Source organism: Halichoerus grypus, chromosome 7 (assembly GCF_964656455.1).
Source record: "Halichoerus grypus chromosome 7, mHalGry1.hap1.1, whole genome shotgun sequence".
Lineage (NCBI taxonomy): Eukaryota > Metazoa > Chordata > Mammalia > Carnivora > Phocidae > Halichoerus > Halichoerus grypus.
In genome coordinates, this window is record NC_135718.1 from 4,273,782 (window position 1) to 4,300,193 (window position 26,412).

Genomic DNA, 26,412 nt, shown 5'->3' on the forward strand with positions numbered 1-26,412 from the left:
GATGCTAAATAAATATTTCTTAAATGAATGAATAACAGAATGAATGAGCATCTGCGTGTGAAACAATCAGACTGGGTTGAATGCGGAGCCTCCATGCTTTGTGTTCATTCCCTACCCTCCTGACAAACAGCCACAGTCCTCCATGCCCTTTTCCTCTTCCTGCTCTCGAGAACTTCTCTTGGCAACTCGCGAGTTCATGATGTGTTCAGAGAATGAAGGCAGGGCCAGGCTGGGTTCTCCCCAGAGTGGGGGTCTGCAGGTATGGGGGTGTGGAGGAGCCCCCGGAAGGAGAAAGGACGCCCCTGGGTGGCCGGCTGCACCCTGCACTTAACAGAGGCTCCCTGCGTGAACATGCAACCCCCTTCATGTGTTTATCTTGGGAAGAAAGGCAGCAGCAGAAAAGTCCACAAACGGTGAGTTCAGGACAGACCCCACCCTTAACTGCAGACACCCTTGATTTTGTCTCTGCTGAAACCTCAGCATTGCTTCTGGAACTTAGTTGTAAATCCAGGGAGGGACAGTGGACGATGTAGGCATAAACTTGCGGCCCGATCAGCAGTCAGGACGTGGGGGCACTCGGGAAAAGAGGCTTCTTTGAAACATCAAAGGATCCCAGAGACCCAACCTCTGGTGTTAACTGTCCAGCACCTGAGGGCCCTCACCACACAATTTTAGGGTCAGCCCAGAGGATCTTCACAGCTGCAACAGAAGATTTCCATCCTGAAAGCAGAATCTCCCCCCAAAGTTGAAAATGCTTCTGGATGCTGCTAAGCGTGGATGCGTCCTGAGATTAGGCAGAAGAATGAACAAGAGCAAGCCGGATCTGACTAGAAATGTGAAGCCCATCACACTCTCCCCAGAAAGGAGGTGCCCAAGGCCTCAGAGCATGCCTGGCAGTCTCTGTCAGACCGTCCTCAGATTGCACCAAAAACACGAATTTTACACAAAGACAGTGAGACTTAGTTCTAGGGGGATACAGCCAAGAGGTAAGGTGGACAGGCATCAGCCTGAGGCCAAAATCGGATTCAGAACAAACCCAAAGAAATGCCCTGTGACCAGGAAAGGAGGCAGCCTCGTGCCAACCTTCTAGATCATTTCTCGTTGCTCATTCTAACAGGTCCGAAAACCCAGCTCTGAGACTCTTGTCTGTAGTAAGCACATGATACTTGTAGAGTTTCCAACAGCAATTGGCCCCATCAATGGGGGCTCTTTGCCGTTCCAGGCACGTTCGGCACCAGACATGGGACAGGACGTGTCTCTCCGACACCCACCAGGCGTCCTCCATCTCCCATCTCCACGTTCCAAGTGCACAGCACGTCATGGCTCAGCAAACTCTGCTCCGGGGAGGCTCAGAGAGGTACCTGGCCTGGGCCTCTCCCGCATACCCACACTCGGAAACGGACTCGAGGCGTGCCTGCTGCTGGGAAGCAGCCTTGTCCTCACAGGGCTGCTATCCCCTCCCAATGACGCAGGCTTTTCTGGGAGGCAGCAGCTCTGTTCTGCGTTGGGCCATTCACCTCCACGAGATGTGAAACCCTAAGCTGTGAAGAAAGAATTCTCCCATAAAAACCGGGAAAGGCATTCAGAGCATGAGTCCTTATTGGTCTTCTGCAGGTGCAGGTGACAAATTCATGGGGTTTGTCTAGACAACTAGCTGGGGGCACACAAGACTCCCACCAGCTGCTCCAAGGCATTCCTGGGGAGGTTGCCCGGTGGTGTGTGCAGGGGAGAAGGACCACGGCCCATGGCCCACGGGCCATGGAGAGCTACAAGGGCAAGATCATTGCCAGGAAAATCTCGGTGGGCCACATCCCAGGGCGGCAGCCGATTAGATTGCAGGTAACATTTGCTCTGAAAGGCTCACATTAGGAGAAAAGAGGGCCTGATAATAAATTGGAAATGGGTTCACTTGGCTCTGCAAGAGCTTCTCTCCCGAAAAGGAGCACTCCGTGGGCTGTTCGATCAACGTCGTTATTTCTCCACAAGCGTTTGGATGGGAAATTCCACCACAGTAGATAATTTATTGAAAAGAATGCAAATGCTATTATTCACTGTAGAATATTTGTCTTTGGGAAGAAGAAAATCTATTTTGGTTTCATCATTTTTACAAACTTCCCAAGCTCCCCGAGTCCTTTTAAATACAAAAAAAAAAAAAATGCTAATTCTGCGCCATTAATAATAGGATACAATTGCAGAATATTCTCTAATAATGATCATTAGCTCCTCTGTGGTTTTTGTCACTCGGATATTAATGTGGGATTGACATTAGCAAGGTTTTCAATTTTTAAATAAGCCAAACAAATTTGAAAAAAAAAAAAAAATTTTCTTAAAAACTGGAAGCGAGCGTATTCCACAGTGCAGGGGCAGGGGGGGACGGGCGGGGAGAGGAAGTGGGCCGCAGAGCCGGGCGGGCGGCTTTGTGGGGCTTGTCTTTGTGCCCGCCACACGCTCGTGGCACCGGCTCCGGCAGGCGCGGCTGGCCGCCTTGTGCCGTGCCCACCTGGGGGACAGCAAGGTGGCCCAACCCTGGACAACTCACAAAAGGGACGCTGCCCCTCACTCCTCCCTGACAGCCTGCCTCCTCTGTGCCCCGAAATATTTGTGTCCCTCAACAGAGCCCCGTGGTCCCGGCTTCCTGTGGAAGAATGCAGCCTGCACGGCCCCTCGCGCGCTCAGCTATCTGCTTGGCACGGGCCGCGCTCAGCTGGGACTTCGCTGAGGATCTCGCTTTCCTGGGCAAACACAGCTTCACCTGCCCTCCAAATCCCTCTCTCCGCCCCCTCCTCCTCCAGCCCTCCCAGCTGAGCTATGTTAATCAGGTGGGGGACACAAGGTAACATTGAAGTAATTCAGCCAATTAGGCCCTGAATTGTTTGCATCCAACAGCATTTTGTATTTCTGCAAATGTGTGAAATGCAAAACGTGCCCTCCAGCAAAAAACGACAGCAGCCCTGCACTGGCTGCGTGTCAACAGAGCCCGGGAGCCGGCGGCCCTGACGGCTAATAGCAAGGCTTGCATATGCTTGGGAAGGCTGGCCTTCTTTATGTGCGCGCCTCTCTGCGAGGGGACGCAGAGCTGGGGGTCTTGGTGGCAGATGGGCCAGGGTAACGGGGATTGGCTAATCCCAGATCTGCATTCTCTTCTCCACGTAGCAACTGGGGAAAGATGGGGCCAGCTGTCAAATGGAAGACTTTCATGGTCCCTTGCACTCGGCAGCTGCACACGCCCTGCCTGCTTGGTTCTAAATTATTAAACATCTTTTTAGTTTGTTCCAGCTGCAGGCATCAGTGTGTTTATGCAGCCTTTGTGCATTTTACATATGATTCCTTCTCCCCGCCTCTCATCAAAATGCTGTTTGTAAAAGTCATTATCCCATCTGTGCCCCAGTTTGGCCAAACAGCCTAAGACAAATCCGATGCCATTCTCCTTCCAGGACAATTTGGGAGCTGAGGATGATTGCTGTGACTTGAGACTGCAGGGGTTTGCCGCACGCTCTCTGCCACCTGTAAGAGGTGGTGTCATCTTAGCAGCTCCAGGGTCCCGAGGCATAATGGGGGCTCTGCAAGCAAGATTTCACTGTGGCGCATTTATGGCTTTAGAGAAAACACACACGCAGAGAAAACAAAACGTGGCCTCTCCATCTGCGGAGGGTGCGGGGAGGAAGGGCGCTTGTGTGGAGGAGGGGACGCGGAGGAAGGGACGCGGGGAGTCTTCTTTAAATGATGGCTCCCCCGCCCCCCACCGCCCCCGGCGGCTGCTCCTGTCCCTGAAGGTTCCAACAACCATAATACTGTTCTTATTTTCTGGCGGCACGAATATTCACAAACAGATATAAAGTGCCACTGCTTCCTACGGGCTGGTTTGGCAAAGAAGTCCCCGGCGCCGGGCTCCTGGACCGCCCCGCACTGTCTGGGAGGTGATAATGTCATAATCACGCCCCAGCAGGACGGAGCCTGACCTGATGGGTTAATTCTGTTCCCTCCCGAACCCAAAAATGATTTGTTGGAAGTGGTTGCTTCCTGCAGGATATTGTGGCGGCAGCCAGCTTCCAGCTCAAAGTGAAAGTCACCAGCAACAGTTGCCTTGTTTGTAGCCAACAGTAACTCCTAGCCCGAAACTCCCCCTGGGTCCCTGGGTCGGGGTGTGGGCGGCAGGCAGGGGCGGCGGGGCTGCTCTGTCCTGAGCCCGGAGCCACGCACACGGGTGCCGGCGCCACCGGCCTCTGGCTGTGGGGCAGCTCCTTCCCGGGCCAGGTCCGGGTCCTTCCTTGCCCCCCGCCCACCCGCCATCTCGCTCCTTGCCACTGCTTTATTTTTAATGTAATGACACATGCTTCGAACGGGTTTCATAACGGCATCTGAATATTGGATCTCCCAGAGAGTCGCTATCAGTAATTGCCCACAGCCTGCCTCCCCTGCTAGATCCTGGGTACAGACCGAAAAGTGCCAAGCACAGCTCTCCTTTCTGGGCCAATAGGTAGCTTCCCCAGAGCCTCCAAATTGCTATCAGACACACCTCCAAATTGGGGAGTGGGGAGAGACCCGCCAGAGCTGGAACCTTCCCAAACTCAGGCAATGGTTGCTAAAAAAAAAGGTGCCAGGAATGCTAAAGAGAGGCCAGAGGGAAAAGCCCCTGTCGCTCTGGGCTGGGCGCCGGCCGAGGGAGGGGCAGGGCTACACCTCCAGAGCCTGGGGACACGTGGCGAAGAATGACCACCAGAGCCCCCAGCAACACAGTCATGAATGGGACAGATGTGGAGGATCGCAGGATTTCCGAGAGGCCCCGGAAACGCCATCTCTCCCTGTCTCCAGAAGATAGCCAGCGGCCGAGGCCGCACCAGAAGGCGCAGTGCCCACGGTCCCTGAGCAGCGCTGCCCTTTCCCTGGAGGAGGGGACTTGCTCAAAACACAGCGCTGATTGAAGTTGTAGTTTTGTTTTCCTCAAAGGCAAGTCGGCCCCTTTGGCCTGTAGGGGGACAGGGCCAGACTCCAAGGACAGAGCCACCTTCATCCGTGACTCTAAAGCATCACTTAGTGGGACTGGGATTTGCTCAGAAATGTCTTAATGAAGTCCTAAGCGCTTATCGAACTTCACTCACTTTAACTGCAGCTGCCGAAAGTCTCCAAGGACAACGCGGAAACCAAAACTTCCAGGGAACGTAAGTTCCTGCTTTGGCTAATTTCGAGGACGATGCTTTCTCTCCTTTATGAGGCACATAATGAGGCAGCCCGCGACCTCCGCAGAGCCAGGCCCCGGCAGGAGGGCAGGGGGTCGGGGCGAAGGGGTGCCCCATCCCCAGGGCCGGAGAGCACCAGAAAAGCCGGCTTCACACTACACAAATGACTCTTTTGGATTCCTTCATTTTTAATTCGCCTCCTTTTTAATGACCTAAGTTAAAATAAGTGTCAAAAGGTACGAAACACAGCGTGGATTTATTTTTAAAGTAGGAACTTGCCTCTAATCTCTAAGCCCCTGGGTGAGTCTCAGCCACAGAGACTGCAGCTCCGACGGGCTTCAGCCCCCCAGGCCAGAGTCCCCGTGCACCCCGCCTGCACCGTGGGCAGCAAGGAGCCACTCGGGCGGGTCGTCGGGGTCCCAAGGCTTCCAGAGCTGCCAGCATCCAGGCACCATCCAGGGCAAGCTCCCGCTCCATCCTTGAAGTTGCCCGTATTGGAAGCAGACAACAGTCGAAGGGGTGGCGGGCAGCTTTGTTCCAGAGGGCCCCGGGAGCCTGGCACAGGTCACATGCCGCCAGATGATGGGCACAGGCTGACCTGCAGCATGGACTTCAGAGTTCATTTTTCTCCCTTCTGCCACCCCATTGTCTCTTGGCTCACCCCCCACCCCCACCATTTCCTTTTTTCCTCCACCAGCCTCGAGGTGCAGGAGGGACCCGGAATCACAGAGGGGTGAAGGGCAGAGAGTGGGGGCAACTTCAGGTGCTAACAATTTGTAGTGTGTGTCTGCCGGGGCGAGAACTGCATGAGCATGTGTACCTTGTCTGTGTGTGTGTGCGTGTGCGTGCACGTGTTCCCAGCTCTGGTTGCTGGTGGGGCCCTGAAGACATGCTCTACTTTGCATACATATGAGCCCCACTCCATTAGGCTTCTGCAGCAAAAGGCTACCACCAAGGGGGTAGGCAACCTCTCTGGAGAGCGACAGAACCAGGACTCCCCTACCTTCTCTGGGACTCAGACGCGGCAGGTGCTGGAGAGGCAGCTGCCGCTCGGGGCGGTCCACGTCACCGCACCAGAGCAGCAGTGGTAATTTTGTGGCATCTGTAAATACTCCCCAGAGGCCAGACTCCAACCTCAGTGCTCACATTTGTGTACAATCAAAGGAAGTGAATAAACAGGAGTGGGCAGAGGTGAAGAGCTGATAGAGAGACCGAGACCACAAAACCACTTGACGGAAACTTACCATCCATCACAAGCCCATGTTCGATGTTCCTTTCCTGCTATGATAAAATCATACGAATGCTAAATGTTGGACGAGTCTACACTGACCCAGTTATTCCATCCCTCAAGGATGTTCAGGAAAACCTCAAAGCCACAGAGGCAACATGTTTGCGGGGCCCAGACTGAATGGGCAAGCTGATTCCTGAGGTCGTTGGTAACGACTGAAAAGAGTAGCAAGGTTCTACTCTGCAGAGTGTCTGGCAAACCCCCAAATCATTAAGAAGTGCTCAAATGCATTCCATTCTTTATTTAAAAAGTCAAGATGAAAAGTTTTGAATGGCCCATAGGGTTCCATTGTGATGGGCTTTGGGTAGACATATTAAAATGCATTTCTAAATATATATCCATAAATAAAAACAGGTTTGTGGCTTAGGTTTGTTTACACAGGTAATTTCCATAAAAATTAATATTCCTGACTTTACTGGAACTAAATAATTAAGGAAGAAAGTATATTACAATAATAAAATTATCAACAGCATTTTGACAAGCAGTCATGTGCTTGTAAATGAAATTTATTTAGGTGCCACTCAAAACATTGTAATTAAGAGGTACAGAATGCTTTACCAGATGGTTCCTGTTTAGTATCTATTTCCTTTAGAGAACAAGGGGATTAGAATAAGCACTAACTAGCACCCAAAATACCCAGTCACCCCAAGCTGCCGAAACAGCACCCCCATATGACATTTCTGTGCTACCATGTCCATACTGTGAAAACTGGTTGATAAAAATGTGTATAATATACAGTTAAGCGATTACTAGCTGGAATTAATCAAAAGAACGGAGAGATAACTGATTGTGAAAATATCAGCGTTTTTAGAACTAGAACTTAAAACTCAGTATTATGTAGTGGTCACTACCTTTTTCCACTCTGCGTTGGAGTCACTGAGCAGCTCAACTTAGTGCATGGGATAGCCAGTAGCTGGTCAAGACACTGTGATCTCTTGGTTCCTTTACTGTAATGACAATGACCAGCTTATTTTCCTGGGATTCCTATTATGAAAGTACTTATTCTCAGAGGCATAAGATAGGAGAGCCAGAAGGATCCAAACTTCTTGCACACATAACCTCTCAGCCTCAGAGACGTTGAGTGAGTCACCCAAGGTCACACAGGAGTCAGATGACATGTTGGTTTGCTCAAGAGCTGCCTTAATAAAGCACCAGAGACTGGATGGCTTAAATAACAGAAATTTATTTCCTCACAGTTCTGGAGGCCAGAAGTCTGAGATCAAGGTGTGGGCAGGGTTGGTTTCTGGAGGCCAGAAGTCTGAGATCAAGGTGTGGGCAGGGTTGGTTTCTGGAGGCCAGAAGTCTGAGATCAAGGTGTGGGCAGGGTTGGTTTCTTTCCTTGGCTGCAGAGGGTGCCTTCTGCCTTGGTCTTTACCAGGTCTTCCCTCTGTACGTTCCTGTGTCCTAATCTCCTCCTTTTACAAGGGCATCAGTCACATTGGGTTAGAACCCACCCTAATGACCTCATTGCCTTTTTAAAGGTGTCTCTAAATACAATCACATTCTGAGGTGCTGGGCATTAGTACCCAAATTTTGGGGGAAACACAATTCAGTCCATAAGAGGTGGCACCCTAGGCTCTCTGGGCCACCCAATCTTTTGCTTTGTCTTCTATATCTTCTGATTTGAAGGCTGCCCAGAAGGCCCCCAACTCAAAAGACCCCTGGCAAAAGTCAGTTCCTATGGCAGGCAAGACTATATAAACACGTGTGTCATGTAGGACTGAGCCCCAGTAGCCACTCGTGATTCAATTAACTCTTTCCCTGCTCTGGTGATGGGGAGAAGTGGGGAGGGATGCAGAGACTGGTCTGGGAAGGAGCTTAGTGCTCCTGCTGGGAGGGTGCTGGTAGCTGGAGTGCAGTTTACTGAGTACTGGGGCAGCAGGTAGGAGGGCTGGGCGGTGGGAGAATAGCATTCCAGGGCAGGGGAGAGGGAGGAGTGGCCGCCGGGACTGGCTGAGGACCAATTTAGCAGTGTCCAACTGGGGCAGCTGTCTGTCAAGGTGAAGAAATTAGCTGCCGTAGAGAGGATTGAGCAAATAAGAAAATTTATTAAAGAGAATGGGAGCCAGGTTTTCACTATCTAAAAAGGGAAAAACAATGATAAAAAGGGGACACCTGGAGTGACCCCTGAGGCTGGATTAGAATTTGAGGTAAACATGTGGTTTTCATAGATATGTATGAAAATAAATACAGATGTCAGTGTGTGTGTCTTGTGTCCGTGCACATGTCCCCTAGCTCTGCTCCCCTGGGGGCTCGAAGCAGCATCGCCCCAGCAACAGCGAGCACACCCAGTGCCAGATCTTGGTTTCTAAATACCATTCTCTCCTAAGAGGAGCCTGGGCTTCTTGAAAAACTGGCTGGTTCTAGGGCTGGCTTGGGAGAGAACAAGGTTATCCTACAGCATTTTTAGTGCCAAAAACAGAAATAAGAGCTTACAGAACAAGGAGGGTGTGCCTAAAGGTCGAAAGAGCAACTCCAAGGACTCCCAAGGGCCAAATCTCAGACAATTTGAGCAGCAAAATAAATAAATAATAACAGCGATGGATTATAACTCATGGAATGAAATAGGAATCAATGAACCCACACTGAAACCATCAAACAACCAAGTAGGGAAAAAAGAAAACAGTCCCTTACATTTCAATGTCAACTGCTAAATGTAGAAGGAGTGATGGAAGCAGAAAATCATCATTTGGAAAACATCATAGTAATAATTCACATAGGTGGGAAACATGAATGGATGCTACGTAAGTAAAAGTAGAATAAGGAACGGTGCTTCACACAGTCTCAAAACATCTCTAAATGTTTATCCATGAGAAAGGTGGAGAACTAACTTTACAGAGGAGAGGCCAAGCACATGCCATCTCAGCCAAGTAACCAAAGTGGTTAGAAATGACACACATTGACGTGGCGCCCCACAGTGGTCAGAACTTAGTACTGCTTCTGGGACATTCTGGCAAAAAACAAAACAAAAAAAACAGGGATGTAATCATGAGAAAACATTGAGTTGACATATATTGAAGGATATGCTGCAAAATGACGGGCCCATAATTTCCTAAACTGTCAAGGTCATGAAGGTCAAAGATCGAGGACATGTTCAAGATAGAAGGAGGTTACACAGGCATAACTATAAGAACCAGCGTGGCCAGGACTGGACCGTTTGGCCCTAAAGGACTCCGTTCAAGGGGAAACGTGAGAGTCCGCAGAAGGATCGGAGGGAATCCTTTGTGCCGTCCTTGCAAACTCTCTATGTTTGAAAATGTTTTCACATGAAAAATTAAAAAAAAAAAAAAAGAGTAGCAAAATGAAGTTCTTTGGCATCTAAATGATGGAAATAAACCACTATCTAAACACTCAAAAAGAGGTGGCAATGAAAAAGACACTCCTAACTACCAGGACACAGAGGAGCCGAGAGAATGAACATTCCAGACACAAAAGGATGTTAAGTCATATTCTTTCTTACAAGCCAGAGATAGATAGAGAGATTAGATAGATAGATAGATAGATAGATAGATAGATAGATAGATAGATAGATAGATAGATAGATTTTTTTTCAAGAGCATATCTTGTAGACTTAGACTATTTTTTTCATTGACCTTACACTTCCATTTCTGGGAATCTGTCTTATGGAAATTATCTGAAATTCAGAAAAAGGTTTATGTCCAAATGCATTCATTGCAGAGTTATTTATAAAAGCAAAAGTTTGGAATCAGCCTAACCATTCAACCATAGGGGAATGGATTCATAAATTTGGAATATCTACCCAATGGAATGATACAAAGCTACTAAAAACAATGCTTATAAGGAGTTAATGATGTGGGAAAATTTTAACATTAGTTAAAAAAAAAAAGAAAAGAAATACAACCACAGATAGAAAATGATTGAACTCATACTGTATATAAAAGTTTGTATTTTTTTAAAAAAAAACGAAACTTTAAAGACTAGAAAAAAAACAAGGTAAAATTACAAGGAGAGTGAAAATATTAGTGATTTTTTTTTCTCTTCTTTCTATTTTTTGTACTTCCCCCAAACCTGCTAGAATGTATGTGCTTTACCTTTATACTGGGTAAACAAGATAATTTTTTTTTCAAAGAAGTTGAACTATTAAATTATTTAAATGCCAGGAGGTATAAAAGGTAAAAAGTCAAATTGAAGCAGCTTCAGAGAGGATGGAATGGAGAGCTCATTTTACTCATGATGAGATAAGGATTGCAAGCTTGGGCTAAGGCTGAGGATATACGTGGGGAAGAGGGGGAAACTGAGGCAGGGAGGCAGCCGCAGAAGGAGGAACTCAGGGCAAATGCAGGGAGAGGCAGCAAAGGGTCCCAGGGAGAGGACCTCAGGAAGCAGGTCCCTGGGGACAAGAAGAGGACAGGCTGGGCTGGGAAGGAATGGGACTCTGAGAAGTCTGGAGCACCGGCCAGCCTGCAAGAGGACAGGGGCCCCTGAGCTAGGCCTGTTCCCAGCACATTTGGTCTTTAAAGGAGTCATTTCAGAAGTCGGACTGCAAGGGTATTTTGAACACAGAGTTAACAAAATTATGTGAGGGGAAGCTGCGATATCATGATATATAGGAAATCTACATTTGGCCATTCAGTTGACCAAAATGTATTTCTCTGATCCATTTGATCGTCATGCACAGTTCCTGAAAACGCTTCGGAACCATAAAGGTGAAATGGGCGTCTTGTTTCCAAAGACGGGGCCTGTTGGAGCCCGCAGGACCGACCATGTTCTTGGAACTTTCAGTCGCCTCTGTCTGACGTCCAGGGAGGGGAGAGGGGCTGGAGGTTGAATCATCCAAGGGCCAATGACGATGAGTCTGCCACAAAGTCTCCATAAAAACCCAAAGGGCGGCTTTTTGGCCTTTCTTTTCAGAAGGCTTCCTTGCTTGAGAAAGCAGGACATCTCCACAAGCTGCGGAGCTGGGCCCCAAGCCCCACAAGGACCAACGCTCCTCTGTTTGGCACCTCATTCTATGTATCTCTTCATCTGCCTTTATTATATATTTTAATGAACTGTAAACCTAAGCGTTTCTTCGTGTTCTATGAGCTGCTCTAGCAGATGAATTGAGCCGAAGGAGGGCATTGGAACATTCCAAGCTGTGGTTTGTCAGAGGCACACAGAGCAGCCCGGACCTTTCGACTGGCCTCGAAAGTGGGGGCTGGGCTGGTAGGTAGTCTTGTAGGTCTGAGCCCTGGGCCTATGGCCTCAGACGCTCTCTCCAGGTAGACAGTGTCAGGATTGAGTAGAATTGAGCTGAATTCTTGTACGCCCTGCTGGTGTTTGAAAATTCTAGATATTATGTTGGGGGAAATCACTCCCCACATTGGAACTGGGTCTGGGAACTCCACAGGAGAACCTAAGCTTTGACTACTGCGAAAGGGGACGGACGTCACTCTTAATCAAATATTTTGACCTTGTTTTCTCATTTTTATAAGTGAGTACTAGAATTATGGTCAACCAATTTATCATAGTGAATAAAATATCAGTGGCATCTGTGAAACTTCCTAGTAGAAATAGATAACAGAAAATAAAGAACTGGAAACTACTAATTATTGCATGTATTTGTGACTGAGTGATTTTATTTATTTATTTTTTTAAAAGATTTTATTTATTTATTTGACAGGGAGAGAGATAGTGAGAGCAGGAACACAAGCAAGGGGAGTGGGAGAGTGAGAAGCAGGCTTCCTGCCGAGCAAGGACCCTGATGCGGAACTCGAACCCAGGACCCTGGGATCATGACCTGAGCCGAAGGCAGACACTTAACGACTGAGCCACCCAGGCGCCCGTGACTGAGTGGTTTTAATACTCTATGTGGAGCAACCCTTCCTGGGACGGTCTGTTGCACATTCCCTGTCCACATAAATTTAGCAACCATTATTATGCAGGATATAACACCAGCATGGATTGCATTATTTATACTAGAAATTGCATTTCTAGTTATCCAGTTGTCAATCACATCATTTCTACTGGAAGACATAGCATGGCCTGGGGGTGAGGGTGTAGGGGTGCCAGTGAGACTGTTTGAGGAGACCACTCTGGGGGAAATCTCTACTAGTTGGGTTACCTCACCTTGCAGTAATCCCCAGGGAGGGGAGTATGTGTGGGAGGGGTAAGAATGGCCAAACTCCTCATCACGGCAAGTTTGGAGAAGCTTCCAATCTCCTTTAAGATAACTTTGTTCATAAATTGTCTCTCCACTCATCCAGTTTTACGTGCAAGACGTTTGTGACTTCTCACCCATTTCTAAAATGATCTTTACTGTTCTCTGCTAGCACATTCTAAAGGTCTTCATGGCATGGTGCTCAGGTCAAAATGGGACCCCCGAACTCACAAACTAACTTCTCACTCCAGACCCTGCTCCCTTGAAGAGCACAAACCTTTGAGGTCCTTTCTGAGTGTGTAGGTAAATTCCCACTGTCACAGAAGCACGTTCGCCTGCTCGAGGAGCCCCTTAGGTGTGGTGCAGTCCCTGCATGTCCCCATTTCGGGGAGAGCACTGTGCTGGCCACCCCGACGTGCGCCACAGCCCGCCTACTTTACCCCCAGCCTGTCTCCTCTTCTTCTTCTTTGCCAGGTCTTCCATTGTGTGTGCAGAAAGCTTGGGATGTTTTTGGAAATGCTTCCTTGTCACTTTTCAAGTCCCAGCGAATTCCAAGTTGTTGTCCTCATTCTACCAAATTCTATCCAGTACCAGCATGTCAGCCAACGTCATAACGTTCTTCTCTCTGCGCTCAACATAATTTACTCACAGCTTCGTTTGAGACCAATTATTCACATATTAATCTTTTTCCACTAAGAATGCAGCAGTCCTGAGCCACCGGGGACCTCGCGTGGCAAGTCTTTGTCCACGTGTCCAGGAGCTCATGCGCAAGATGACCGGGCTGACGCCTGACTTTTCAGACTTAACTGTGTGCTCTGCCCTCCCTACATTTTGTGGGTCCGGGGGAGCATCCCGAGGGGGGGCGTGCGTGAAGTTGTGGCCGTCAGAGAGGTTCGGACCCCCGGGAGGAACAAGGGGCTTTGAATGACCTGATTGATGAGATCTGTTCCTGAAATCGGCCAAGGATCCCCCCTTATTCCCAGCACCATCCTCCAAGAATTCTTTCTGTAGATGGTCCATCTGGGATCTTGTCAACCCACATCTGCCCCCCAGTCGTGGGCCCCTCCAGCTCAAATCCACGAAACCGCCTGGCCGACGCCGCCTCACCTCGGTAAACAAGTGAAGAAAGATGTTTCCAGAAACCACAGTGTGAACTCCTTCCTGGAAATCAGTTATTAGCTGCAAGCTTCTGTTCCTTCGCCTGCCGCTCACTTTAAAGCCAGCCGCCACCACCACAATGACGAGGAGGTCAGAGAGCCCCAGTTGTGCATGAAAGATGTGAAAATTTACTGCAAATGAGACAAGAGCAGTAAATTCATTTTTATTCAAATTACTGTCATCATACATTACCACGTGCCCTGTAAACACTGTGCTTCAGACGGTCTGACAGCATATTATTATTTGTGAGATTATACTATTATTAAGCTATTACCATGTCACCCCCTGCTTGAAACAATGACTCAGCTCGGTTCTGCATAATAGGACAAGTGAGGGAGACAAGCGGAGGTGACAGAAAGGTTAGTTTTCAGAAGGCAGGCCCCGTGGAGAGTGACAGCTAGCACTTACGGGCCCACATAATGAGGGGCCCGCGCAATTTGCTTTGGGACCTTCGTCATCATATCATTACACCGAAGATTTCGTTTTGTCTCCCTCAAAACGCACACTGCCCAAATGTCATTAATGAGTCCGCTTGCTGACTTCAAACCCAAGAGGAAAGGGGGCTGAGCTGAAGGGGAGCCACCGCCCCCCCACCCCGGCCCGTGATGTAGTCCAGCCTGGAGAGGCTTCTTCCTCTGGGGCATTTGTCTGACCGTGAGCCTTTGTGCCTGCCGGTGGAGCACCGGCCTCCCCGGGCTTTGCCCTCGGACCATCCGATTGCACAGCATGCAAGACAAGAGGGCCCCCAGCTTGGCCGCCTTTGGTCCTTGGCTCTCTGCAGGAGGTGGTCCTAGAGCTGCTGGCTCCAGTCCTCAAGGGTCCACTAAGGATTGACATGCTAGAGGTCACGGGCTTCCAAGGTCACCGGTATAGTGTCACTGTCCGAAGTTACTGGACATGCAGATCGCCCTGGGCCTCCCTCTTCCCTTCCATACCGGCTGGGGACAATGATCTCTCAGAACCAGCTTTAACTGAAACTGTTTGATGTGTGGGACTTTTCCTTCCTCGGTTGCAGCTACTCTATGTCAGAGGAGACAGAGGCCTGACCCGATTGCCTGCAGCGGCTTTTGCTGGCGGTTCCCGACGTCCCCATGGTCTTCTCCAGCTGAGATCCACGCCCAGAGCGGGCCAAGTTTCCGGGGGCCCCGCAGCACCACCGAGCCATGGCCCCCTCCCCAGACGGCCCCATGCCCGCACTTCAGTTGGCTCGGCCTGCATCTTGGGCCCAGCTCTCCACCAGCCCTGCTCTGTGAGGTGGCTGTTGGTTAAGTGGAAAGACATTTATGTAAATTGCGCCTGCTTCCCTCTCTCTTTTCACTGTTTTGCAGGCTCCTGTGGACAAAAATGACATTTTGTAAAATCAAGTAAAGAGCAAGTGTTGGACAAGTTTTGTTCTAAATTAGTTGGGAAGGAATCTTGTGAAGTAGAACAAATTTAGGAACACATCAGTGTGTTACTAATGATCACATTTAAGGCTTGATGAAAAAAATAGTAAAGTAAAGGAGCAGCTCAGAAGGTTTTCAGCCTCAAAGGCTGTGTCTTTGTGTGGAAAACGCAGAGCGCTCCCGGGCTGGCCGGGCTGTTAGAAGTGCCTTTTTAGAGACAGTATCCTACTCTTTAAGAATGTGACTTTGATATCTTGAAAGCTCTGAGTTGCATGTACTATTTTGATATGTTGTCCTTAAACAATTAAGAAGCTGAGAAATTGGCAAATTGAAACCATCAACAGGTTCTGAGCTAGATCTTTCCCCACTTGTTAAAACTGTCTTTATTCACCCAAACTTCTCTTTGGTTCCAGAATGGCAAAGCCATCCATCGCCTCTCCCACAGGGATGACTGCTCCTCTCCCTCATCTGCTCGTCTTTCTTCAGCGAACACTTTCTCATCTCCTGTGGCCGAAGGTCACCCATGGTCCTGACTGGTCTCCTCTCAGTGGTTAACGCAGTACTTGACAAAACACCTGACCTAAGGGTCAGTCAGGAGCCTCCCTCTGGCGATGCTGTGGGCATGCGTGCCAGCCCCCAGCTCCACTGGCCACAGTGACAAAAGGAGCAATTTAACTCCTGGTCATTAACCTCGCCCCTCCTCTCCCGGGCACAAACGCTCAACATACAAAACTCTCTTCCTCAGGATCAGCTCTCAACTTTCTCTGGCCTCAATGGAGTTCTGTACGAGGGACTGAATACACCATTTTTTCTCCCACGTCTGTTTTGTGTTAGAATGTAGCCACAATTTTGAAAGGAGAAAGTTGAAAGAGTTTGCTAGATTTAATTAGGAGAGGGTCCACTAAGATATTGTACATGCATCTTTACATAGAATTAGCATGTTAGAAAAAGTGTCCTCAACAGGTAGAATTTTCCGTCTTTCAGGAGATATGACCAAGCCCCTGACAGATGAAATGTGACGAGCAATTCCGTGCAGTGATGAACCCGAGTCAGCGGCCGGGCATACACTGAAACCGGGGGTGCTTGTGGTGAGTTTTATGCATCTTTCCTTCTGCCACCTTGAAATGAAAGGTCTGAGCCCACACAGCCCAGGAGCTGGCATTTTTGGGGAGGAGGAGATAAACCAATTTTCTTGTCCATCACTATGCCACACACAAAATCGAGTAACAGCCAATTTATAGGGAGGAGCAAATAAATGGTAAACAGGAAAGCAACAGAGATACTTAAATTTGTACTTTTGCCTGTGGTTTTAGGATGATAATCATTTCAGAGCCCATGTGCCTGGCCCACAGAGTGGGTTTTTTTCCCTGGCCAAAGCCTGTTCTCCTTGCTTGTGACAAAATGGGGACATCTTCAAGAAAAAGAATGACTCCTCCACTGCAGGGTAGTCTTTGGCTCCACGGGCAGTCCGCAAGCGGTGTTCATCTGTCAGTCCACAAAGAAACCCACAGGTGTCATTTAGGGTGATGGAAAGTGGAGAAGAGGAGGTGGGGACCATGCGGCCGATGCTGCTGGCTCTCTCTGGCAGCATCACCCAAATCTGTACCAGTTACCGTGTCGGACAGCCGGAGCCCCCCTCCTCTGCACCGTTTCCAGCCTGGATGCACAGCAGAGAGGTCCGGGGCTCTCCAGGCCCAGCCCGCACACACCTGAGTAAGGAAATGGGACCCCAGCTCCAGAATACACCACACCTAACGGATGAGAGAAAAGCTTTCACAGAATTCAGGTCTTCCCATAAGCCGGGGAGGGTACTGTGTGTGAAGTCAGAAATGCCCCAATGAATTCAGGCAACACGCTCAGTGTGCAGTTCCTGGCGTGAGTTCTGAAGTGAGGTTGCTGGATTTGGACCCAAGGACAGCCACAGGTGACCTTCCTTTAGTTTCCACTCCTGAAAATGGGAGGAACATAATGTCGGCCCCTGCTGCATGGAATTAGGCCTGGATCGAAGGTTGGACGAACCCCCACAGTCAACTGTGTCCAGAGCCTCTTGGCGACAAGGCAATCCATTCAATAGAAGTTTCTTGTGTGGTGGTTTCCGAGGGCCAGCACCTGCCTGTGGGGTCCCTCACGGGTGCCCATTGCCTGGTGCAGACGGAGGGTCAATGCAATCGCAGGAATGGACACAGTGAGCATAGCCTTCCCTGCAGGCATGTGACTGGCACAGCAAGTTCAAAGATGGAGCTACACCCGCCCAGAGGTTTCTCACAATCAAGCCCAGGATGGCACCCCTGCAGCCCATGGGAGGCTACAAGGATGTCCTCAGTCCATCCTCATGCCAGCAAAATGGAAGGCAGCAGCCACTCATCCTCCCCCATACCAGATTTCCTCATCCGAGCCAGTACAAGGACTTTCCACCTTTGCCGTGGGACATGTCTTCATCCTTTTCTCTGCAGGAAGAAGAGAAGGACTGAGACTCGGTGCTAACTTGCTGAGGGAATGCTGCTGAAAGATGCAAAGCCTTGGCAGAGGAGGACAAAGAGAAGGAAGTGGCTCACCAGAATCAAGGGCCTTGGTACCCTCACCTTGGGTAATTTGGAAACTTCTGATTGGTTCCTCTACCAGGGCATCCGGGAGAGACCACAGCAATGCCACCAGAGTTCCACCCGTGTCTTACAGAGAGTGGCCGTGTGGACACACGTCTGAGAATTGGCTGGCAAGAAGTGAACAGTGAGCCAGCTCTGTGTTTTCTGGGAACCCTACCACCAGCACCAAACCTTCAGCAGAGGTTCACATATACAGCGGCTTCCTGTGAGGGCTACTTTGGGAAAACGAAGGACTCCCCAGGTCCCGGAGGATCAGGCAGCAAACTTGGTCAGCGAGCGTGGCCATAAAGTGTGGACAGAACCCCTGGGAGTTCTTGGAGCCCAGTGTGATGGGCAGGAGCAACAGCACCACAATCCACCAAAATCACAGGCCACAGGCTCCCAGACCCCCTGCACAGTGTGGGGGTCTCCCAGTTCTACAGGCGACGGGGGCTTGCACCATCTTTAATGAAAGAATGGGGCCCAAAGGCTGCAGGTGTCAGGGAGAACCGTGAAACACATCCCAACAGGTGATGAATGTAGTGAAAGCAGGTATCACACTGGGTTTTCATGGCTGGATTCCCAGTACCTACCAAGCATCTGGCACGCAGTAGGTGCTCAACACAAATTTGTTGACTAAACAAATTCCCATGTACTTTTCTTTCCCACTAGGCCGTGAATGCTTGGACGTCAGGAGCCATATTTCAATTCTGTATCCTCAAAAACTAACACATGTTCAGCTTGTAATAATTGACTTAATAAAGGATTAAATTAATGAATGAAGGCAGCTGTGGAAATAAGAAAGCAATGTGTAGGTATTGGGTGCTGTCATGAAGAAACGCTGGTTTTCTGGGCTGCCCTCTTGAATCTGCCCACACAGCCCCCACCATCCCCATGGCCACTGGCTTGGTGACATATAGGTGCACTGTGGAGGCAGGACTGGGATGGTCTTGTGTTCCCCATGATCTCCATCAACACCTCCCTCACCACAGCCACTCCAAAACTGTCCATGGAAGCCACATGCTTGCCTTGCAAACACATCTTCCATCAAGGGAGTCCCCTCGCTCTTCTTCAGATTAGAATCCTACCTCTGAGGTTCCTTTCGGGGACACTGGAGCTACCCGCCCCATCCCAGGTCCATCTTAGGCAGTCGTCCTTCCCTTGAGGATGGAACTATGTTTTTGTCATTTTTTTACACCCAGTACTGCAGAGTGGCCACCCAGATGACAGCAGTTGGCTTTAACACGGACCTTCTCAAGCCCATTCACCATCTAGCACTGAGGTTGGGGCATGTCATTGCGCTTGCCTCAAAACAAAACAACCATAAATTCATTCACTGGGAATGAATTTCCCACTCTGTGGGAAATATCTGTGCAATCAACACTTCAGTTCAGTTGAAGAATCAATATGCTCTATCAATTCCATTTGTGAAGGCACACAGATTACTCTATTAAGAGTATTGTAGACAAACAAGCAAATTATGTGATAACTTTTTGAGGCAGATTATATTCTTGGAATGACCTGAAAATTATCAGCTATATCAATTCTTCCTCCTAACATGAAACATGGCTTTTTCCTTCATTGTGTGTATGACAACCAGGGGTTCAATATGGACTTCAGTGAGATCATGCAGGCAAAGAGTTTGGCCTAGCACTTTAAATGGTAGTGGCATTATTCTATCACTAGCAAAATCTTCAGTACTAACAAAGCTCTTACCTTTCACAATGGGGCTTGTAAAGCTGAATAGAGTAAGATACAAAATGGAAGCATTTAAGATCAACGGGACACACATCTCTGGGAACAATAAAAACCACCTTGGCAGCAGGATCTATGCTGACAAGACCAGCCCAGGACCAACGGCAAACTGTGTACAAGTCTCTATACAGGGGGAGCTGGGAGAGGTAGAAATAATAATATACTGATCAGGACTGAGCAACTACAGCCTGCAGGCCAAATCTGGCCCTCTCCCCGGTTTTGTATATAAAGTTTTATTGGAACACAGTCAAGCCCATTCACTTACCCATTGTTGATGGCTGCTCTCAGGCCACAAGGGTAGAGCTGAATACTTGGAACAGACACCATATGGCCCACGAGGCAGAAAGTATTTGCTATCTGACCCTCTACAGAAGAAAATCACAGATCTTGGTACTAAACGAATAAACTAAGGACTAGTAGGAATTGTACTGAGTCTTTTGCATGCTTTAGCTCAACTAACCTTCTAATAACAATTTCGTAGGAGTTACTGTTATCCCCATCTTCCACATGAGGAAGTTGATGTTTGGCAGAAAGACATGACCAGCTCAGGTCCCAGCGGAGAGTGGGCGGAAGACCGGGGGCTGGACCCAGGCCAAGAGGCTCCAGAGCCCTGCGTGCCCCCTCGGCCCAGTTTAGTGTGAACGCTGAGCATAGCACCACTCCCTCTCAGAGGGGCCCCCTCATCTCAGCCACATCAGGAGCAGGGGAAAACTCTTCTGCTATTTCCAGCTAACCTCCAGCAAGCTGCTCTTCAGAATTAGATGTGATTCCCAGGCATTTCAGTCAAATAATTTCACGGAGGAAATAAACTCTCAAGGTTTCCATGAGACCAAAGCAAGGCGGCAAGTATCATTCCTGATGCCCTGAAAATCTATGCCTATAGTTTAAGAATTGTATTTCAAGCTTCTACTGATTTATGCATCAGGAGCTCTAGAAAGGGTTCCTAACATGGTAAAGATGGTGGTGGCTCATGAGCTGGATTCCATCTCGGTCTTTCTTTTTGAAAGATGGGGCTTTTCTAAGAAGTATGATCTTCGCACCATTGCTGATGCTCTCAGAAGCTCAGAGATCTGATTAGCTAAGAAGACAATGAGGGACAGACGTGCTAAGGACAGATAATCTTTTGGTTCCAGTGTTCTCTGATCCCTCACATCTACCCATAGCTCAAAGGGTATTTCTGCCTAAAAAAAAAAAAAAAAAAATATGTTGAGTGCAAATCAGGCATCTCCTACCTTTTTCTACTAAAAGAAAATGTGGAACATTTTATTTTTAATTAAATACTAGATTTTTCTCCTGTTTTGCAAACTCACTGTTCAAAAAAAGAGAAGTCTGGGACAGAGCTATGACTTCAGAACCAACAGAAATCGTCTCAAACCACTTGAGAAAAGGAAGCATCGGTAAGAAGTCATGTTGTTTAGTGCCTGATGTATTTTAGCTTGCATGCTCTTCCTTCCCCTCTCTCTGCCTGTCCAGTTCCTTTCTTTCTTCATGGTATGAAGTTGGGAGTAATAAAGTGAGCATGATACGCATAAAGAACAGAGGCAGTCTATTTGCATGAGAGAAGCATTGGCCCCCTGGTAATCCAGGAACAATGAATAATGAAATGGCATGTATAGTGCTTGGACATGGAGCCCTTGACTTTTTTGTCAGCAACGCCATCTTCCTAATTATTCCAGGCTCAGACTGTTTTTCAAATTAGCTCTCCTTCCCTTCATACAGAGCCTGGGGTAGCTAACTGAGGGCTAAATAGTGGGCGGGGGGGAACAAATAGGGAATAAGTGGTGGTTTCACTAGTAATGGATCAAATGACTAATCCATATGCAGATCATCCTCCTGTTGATGACAGAAAAGACACCTAATGGTGAGACACACAGGCCCCCCAAAAAGATGTCCATTTACAAAATTGAAGCCTGAAACCCTGGGCTGTCACCTTGCCAGCAAGGACCATGAGGCTGGCAAAGAAGCAGAGCCCCCTCCAGCCCCCTCACTGAGGTGCAGCTGGGTCCCTCACTTGCTGGACCTTGACCTGCCTGTTGGCCCCAGTGGACACGGGGGAGGGGAGCGCCCTTCCCTCCGAGGGTCTCGTCCATCTCCTCAGCTGAGTCTCTGGTTTGCTACCCAAACTGGTGTCTGTGGTTCAGCCGCACAGTGCTGGAAGGGGCCTCTTCTGGGTGCAGGCTGCCGGCGGGGGGGCTGTCTATTCAACTCCGGGGAAGTCTGTCAATCCTGAGTCTGTCCATGCGAGGCCTATCCTGGTGAAGCCAGTGATTTGATTTGATTTTTCACATTTCACTGAAAGAAAAAGCTTCAACATTGTAAGCATTACCCTCCTTGAGCCGAGGGTGGCTGTTGAGACCCAAGTGCATGGACCTAGGTTCTGGGGGATAAAACGTGGGGAGGTCCGGGGTAAGCCTGGACAAAGCAGAAGTGTAATGCGTCGCTGCAGTAGAAGGGGGCTGGGAACACTGATTAAAACCCACTTCTCAGTAAGTGGGTGCACTCCAGAGACAGGAGCCCTCAGCTTCCACCATGGAGTGCCCTGTGCTTAGAGAGCCGAGCCTATGTGTGCCAGCTTCAGACCCCATGTGGTGCAAGGGGGGACGGGATGGTGAAGACCAAGGTGGGCTCCTTATTCTCCAGGGGCAGGCACTGCACGGGGAGGCTGAAGGCAGCTTGAGCCGAGGCTCAGACCCTTGAACTGCAGGAAGGAGCCAAGTTGTGCCCAGCACCTGCTCGTCTGAATTCCATCAGCCTCCTCACGGAAGGGGTGCATTGGGGCAGGATTCCAGCCCTGCAAGGCCACACAGAGTAGTCATCACCGCTGAAGCCACGTCGGCCTGCCAGGGACCCGACCCAAGACAGCCCTGGGCACTCAGACATGCAGAGAGGATCTCAGGAAACCTAACTGCCCTTCAGCTTCCCAGCACAGAAGCCACCTTTCCACGATTCCGCCACGAGGGCGGCAGGGCGAGCCGGGCTGGTCCAGGTCCCATGGCAGGGGCTGTCCTCAGCTCCGACTCCTGCCACCATCACGGCTGCTGGGCTCCTAGGGCCCCTGAAACTTGGGAAAGCTGCTGAACGGCGAATTCGCCAAACTCTCTCTAGCCTGTTATGAATGTGGGATCTCAAGTGTTCGTCACTGATTAGGCAACATTATTTCTATTATCCTACTGGGCTTCACACTAGGAGTAGAGGCACTTGCCTTGATTTGAAACTCGCAGACACCAGGAGAATTTGCTGATTGCTAATGAGAAAGCTAAGGTTTTGTTGATACCATCTGGGACCCTCTTGCTGTGGGCTGAGATTAGGACAGGGAGCTCGACATAACACACCATATTAAGCAGTCAGTGACTTTGTTATGGGCTCGGTATAACTTTTCATGTCTGCAGTATGCCAAGAGCTTAGCCCGAAACACCTTTTTCCAGAATATGAAACATAATATCTTCGTGCTCATTGCATTATTTAAAAAGGGGCAATGTGGTTCATAACTTTACATTTATTGCATACTTTTAAGCCACTTGACCCATATAAATATTGCTATAGAGTTGCCCTCAGTTATTAAACTCTTATTGCTTATAAAAGAGGCAACAGGAAGTATATAACCTGCAGCCGAAGGTGTGGGGAGGGCGGGGAGGGTTGGGGAGACCAGGCGGGGTGTGTCGGGGGCGTGCAGAGAGCAAATCCATTTCAGTTCTGCTCTCTGCTCTCAAGCCTGGGATTTTTTTTTTTTTCCTTCCTACTTGTGGGCAGCAGCCTGTTTTATTTTAGCTCAAAGAATTATATATTGACATGGCAAGCGACATTTTGCCTTTCTACTAATTAAAATGGAACCCCACTCTTAAAAGAAATTGGTTGAAAGAATTTTTTATTTCAGCAGCACAGCTGAGACCAGATAAGAACAGGGCATCAACATTTATCAGGGTTCAAAGTCAAGTCTCCTCACTGTGAAAGGGAGCAAACTGTCTTCATTGTCCGTCTTGTGTTCTTATTTCTGCTGTCTCCCTCGTTCTCCTGGCCCTCCTAGGAGGCTCGCTGGCCCCCGCTGCCGCAGCACACACACCTGCCCCTGTCCCCAGGCAGGCACTGCTCACTCGTGCCTACAGGGGCTCTCTCCCGGGGTGCACCTTTTGGAAATGACAGAATGACCATAAACACTTAAAAGACACCTCAAATCGGTTCGACAGGGAAGGTTTCCCAAATGCAAGTTCCCTTGAAAGCCAGCCTGTCCTTAGCCCAGTCGAGCGTCATGCCCCACCCCACCCCACCCCCGCTGGAGGACACAGCTCCGAGAGAGGGCATTTCATCATCTCCAGCACAGAGCCCAGGTGGAGATACATGGGGTCCGAAGCCGTTACAGAAACATGATTCTTTGCACACGATAAGAATTCCTCCTGCCAGGGTCCACACTAGTGCCTGGCATGGGGCAGGGGATGCTTTGCATCTCGATCCCTTGCCTATTTGGGATGGTGCCGGCAACATATTAACACTGGACATTTTGCTTCCCCGTTGCTTAGGGCAGCGTCTCTGAACCTAGAGGTTGCTGCTGTCAGCGTAGGACCTTTTTCCTCCTGTCACTTCTTTCAGAGATGAAGGGAAAGGTTCCCCTTAGCCTACAGCACTTAGCGTGCAAACCCTCCACCACCACATTGTGAAGCCACAGAAATCGTGAAACCAGCCTGCGACTGACCTTCCAGCTCAGTGACAGGACAGGAATCCCTGGAGCAGCGGACGCCTCCTCTGATATTTGGAAAAGTGTCATGTTTTCTTTACAGAGAAAACTGTCAGGTTGTTGTTGGCATAAAATACAACACTTCCTGGATTGTGATTTGCTTGTTTGCTACAAAATGTCACCTGGGTACATGACATGTTTTTGTCTGGCTCACAGCGACTCTGTACTTAAGATATTCAAATGGAGCCGAAAGAAAGGCCAGCTCTGGGCTCCGGTCAGCCCTCCTCACAATTACAGACCCTCCTCTCCTTGCAGACAGAGTGAGGCTTGCAGACCAAGACAGCTCATCCTTCGGCTCCACTCCCTTGTCTGGGCTGGCTGGAAAGCTCCTCTGCAAATACGGGTTTATCCAGTTGATGTCCTCTTTAGAAAACCTCTAGAACAAAGACATGCAGTCACTGACCATGGTTAGTTGTACTATTTAAAAAGAAATGGAGGAAATGTGAGTAATTTAACAAGGCCACCAGCAGCCACCCGGTCGGGTCGGCCATGCCAGGCTGTAGTTCCTGCCAGGGGAACCTGCCCAGGTTAGCTGCTTACCTCCGCGCGTCCCCACAACGTGTCAAAGTCATCGGGCTATTGTACTGAGGTCAGCCTTAATCTCCCCTCCTGGATAACACTTATTTGTAAATTCCTTTTCTTTTTTTTTTTTCCGTTCCTGGATCCTACCCTTAGAAGCACACAGCAGGATTTATACTTAATAAATAATGGTGAGTGATTTAGGTGACATGAGAAAAAAGCTTCAGGAAATACAGTATCCATGTTATTTTTTTTCTTTTTGCTCCTTTGAAGACCTAAACCAGGGGATATCTGTCCCTCTTTAAGTCTTGTATCTCTACAGACAGAAATGCAGACATTCAAATAATGCTTTTTTTTTTTTTTTTTTCTGTTGTGAATTTAGCACATAAAAGGAGAGCAATCTAAAGAAGGGATCCTGCAAAATTCAACTGACTATCTAGAAGTAGGATTGTAGATAAACAGAATTCCCATGGAGGAGTTTCTCTCCAGCCCTAAGAGGCACTAAACTGTTTGGTGAAAGGAGCAAGGAGAAACCTCTTCTTGGGATGACAAATGCAAGGGAAATCAAGCTGAGATGACGCTCTGGTTCCCCGGTACTTCGGCACTAGGGGTTTGAGTCGAGTGAAAAATAGAAATAAAACAATAGCACAACCACAGGGAGGGTTTATCCCTCAACGATATCATCTGGGAGTGTTTCAGGCCACAGTGAAAAATATAATCTCGTCTGCAGACGGCCAGTCATTTAGCTCTTAGGATGCAGATTTAAGAGTAGAAGCAAAAGCAGGGAACTAGACAACACAGATGGCAAAGGTGTTTTGTTTAGTGGTTTAAAGGTTTGTGTGATTTGCAAAATTTGTAGTGCAAACCAAGAGGATTCCTTAATTGCCACCAAGTACACCCCTGTCTGCTGGGAATGCAGCTGGAAGGCTCTGGGGCTCTGGGGCTAGGGCAGAATGCAAGGCAGTCTCTCCTTTTCCCCGACACTCTGTGCCAAACGCACTCTGAGAGCGAAAAAGGCAGAACCTGTTATCATGCCTTTCCCAGGGATGGGAAATTAATTTCTTGCATTTATATACATGCAGATTGCAGCTCTGGACACCTGCCCTTCAAGATTCTGCCTCTGGATTTTGATAACCAGCCACAGTTCTGCCAGATTTTCAGTGAATCTAAATTAGGAAATGCGGCCTTAGTTCATTAGGGCTTGCCTTCAGCGGTCATTGCTATTATTCTAGTTTTGTGTTTCTTCTACTCCGTGGTGGCCCGAAAAGCACTGCTTTACCCTGCAACTGCACACTCAGTTTGGCCAGATGCTGGCCGCAGCCTGAAAAGGCAAAACTCCGGAAGTGGCTCAGGGAGCAGCACCGTGACCCGCAGAGGAACGAGGCCGCGTTGTGCACCCCAATGCTGGTAGGACAATGCAGTTGGCAACTTCTTTTTTTTTTTTTTTTTTTTTTTTTAAAGATTTTTTATTTATTTATTTGACAGAGAGACACAGCGAGAGAGGGAACACAAGCAGGGGGAGCAGGAGAGGGAGAAGCAGGCTTCCCGCGGAGCAGGGAGCCCGATGCGGGGCTCGATCCCAGGACCCCGAGATCATGACCTGAGCCGAAGGCAGACGCTTAACGACTGAGCCACCCAGGCGCCCCAGTTGGCAACTTCTTAATTCCACTCATGAGAAAGCAGTCGGGGTAATTCCTCCCAGGCATCTGCTGATGGCCT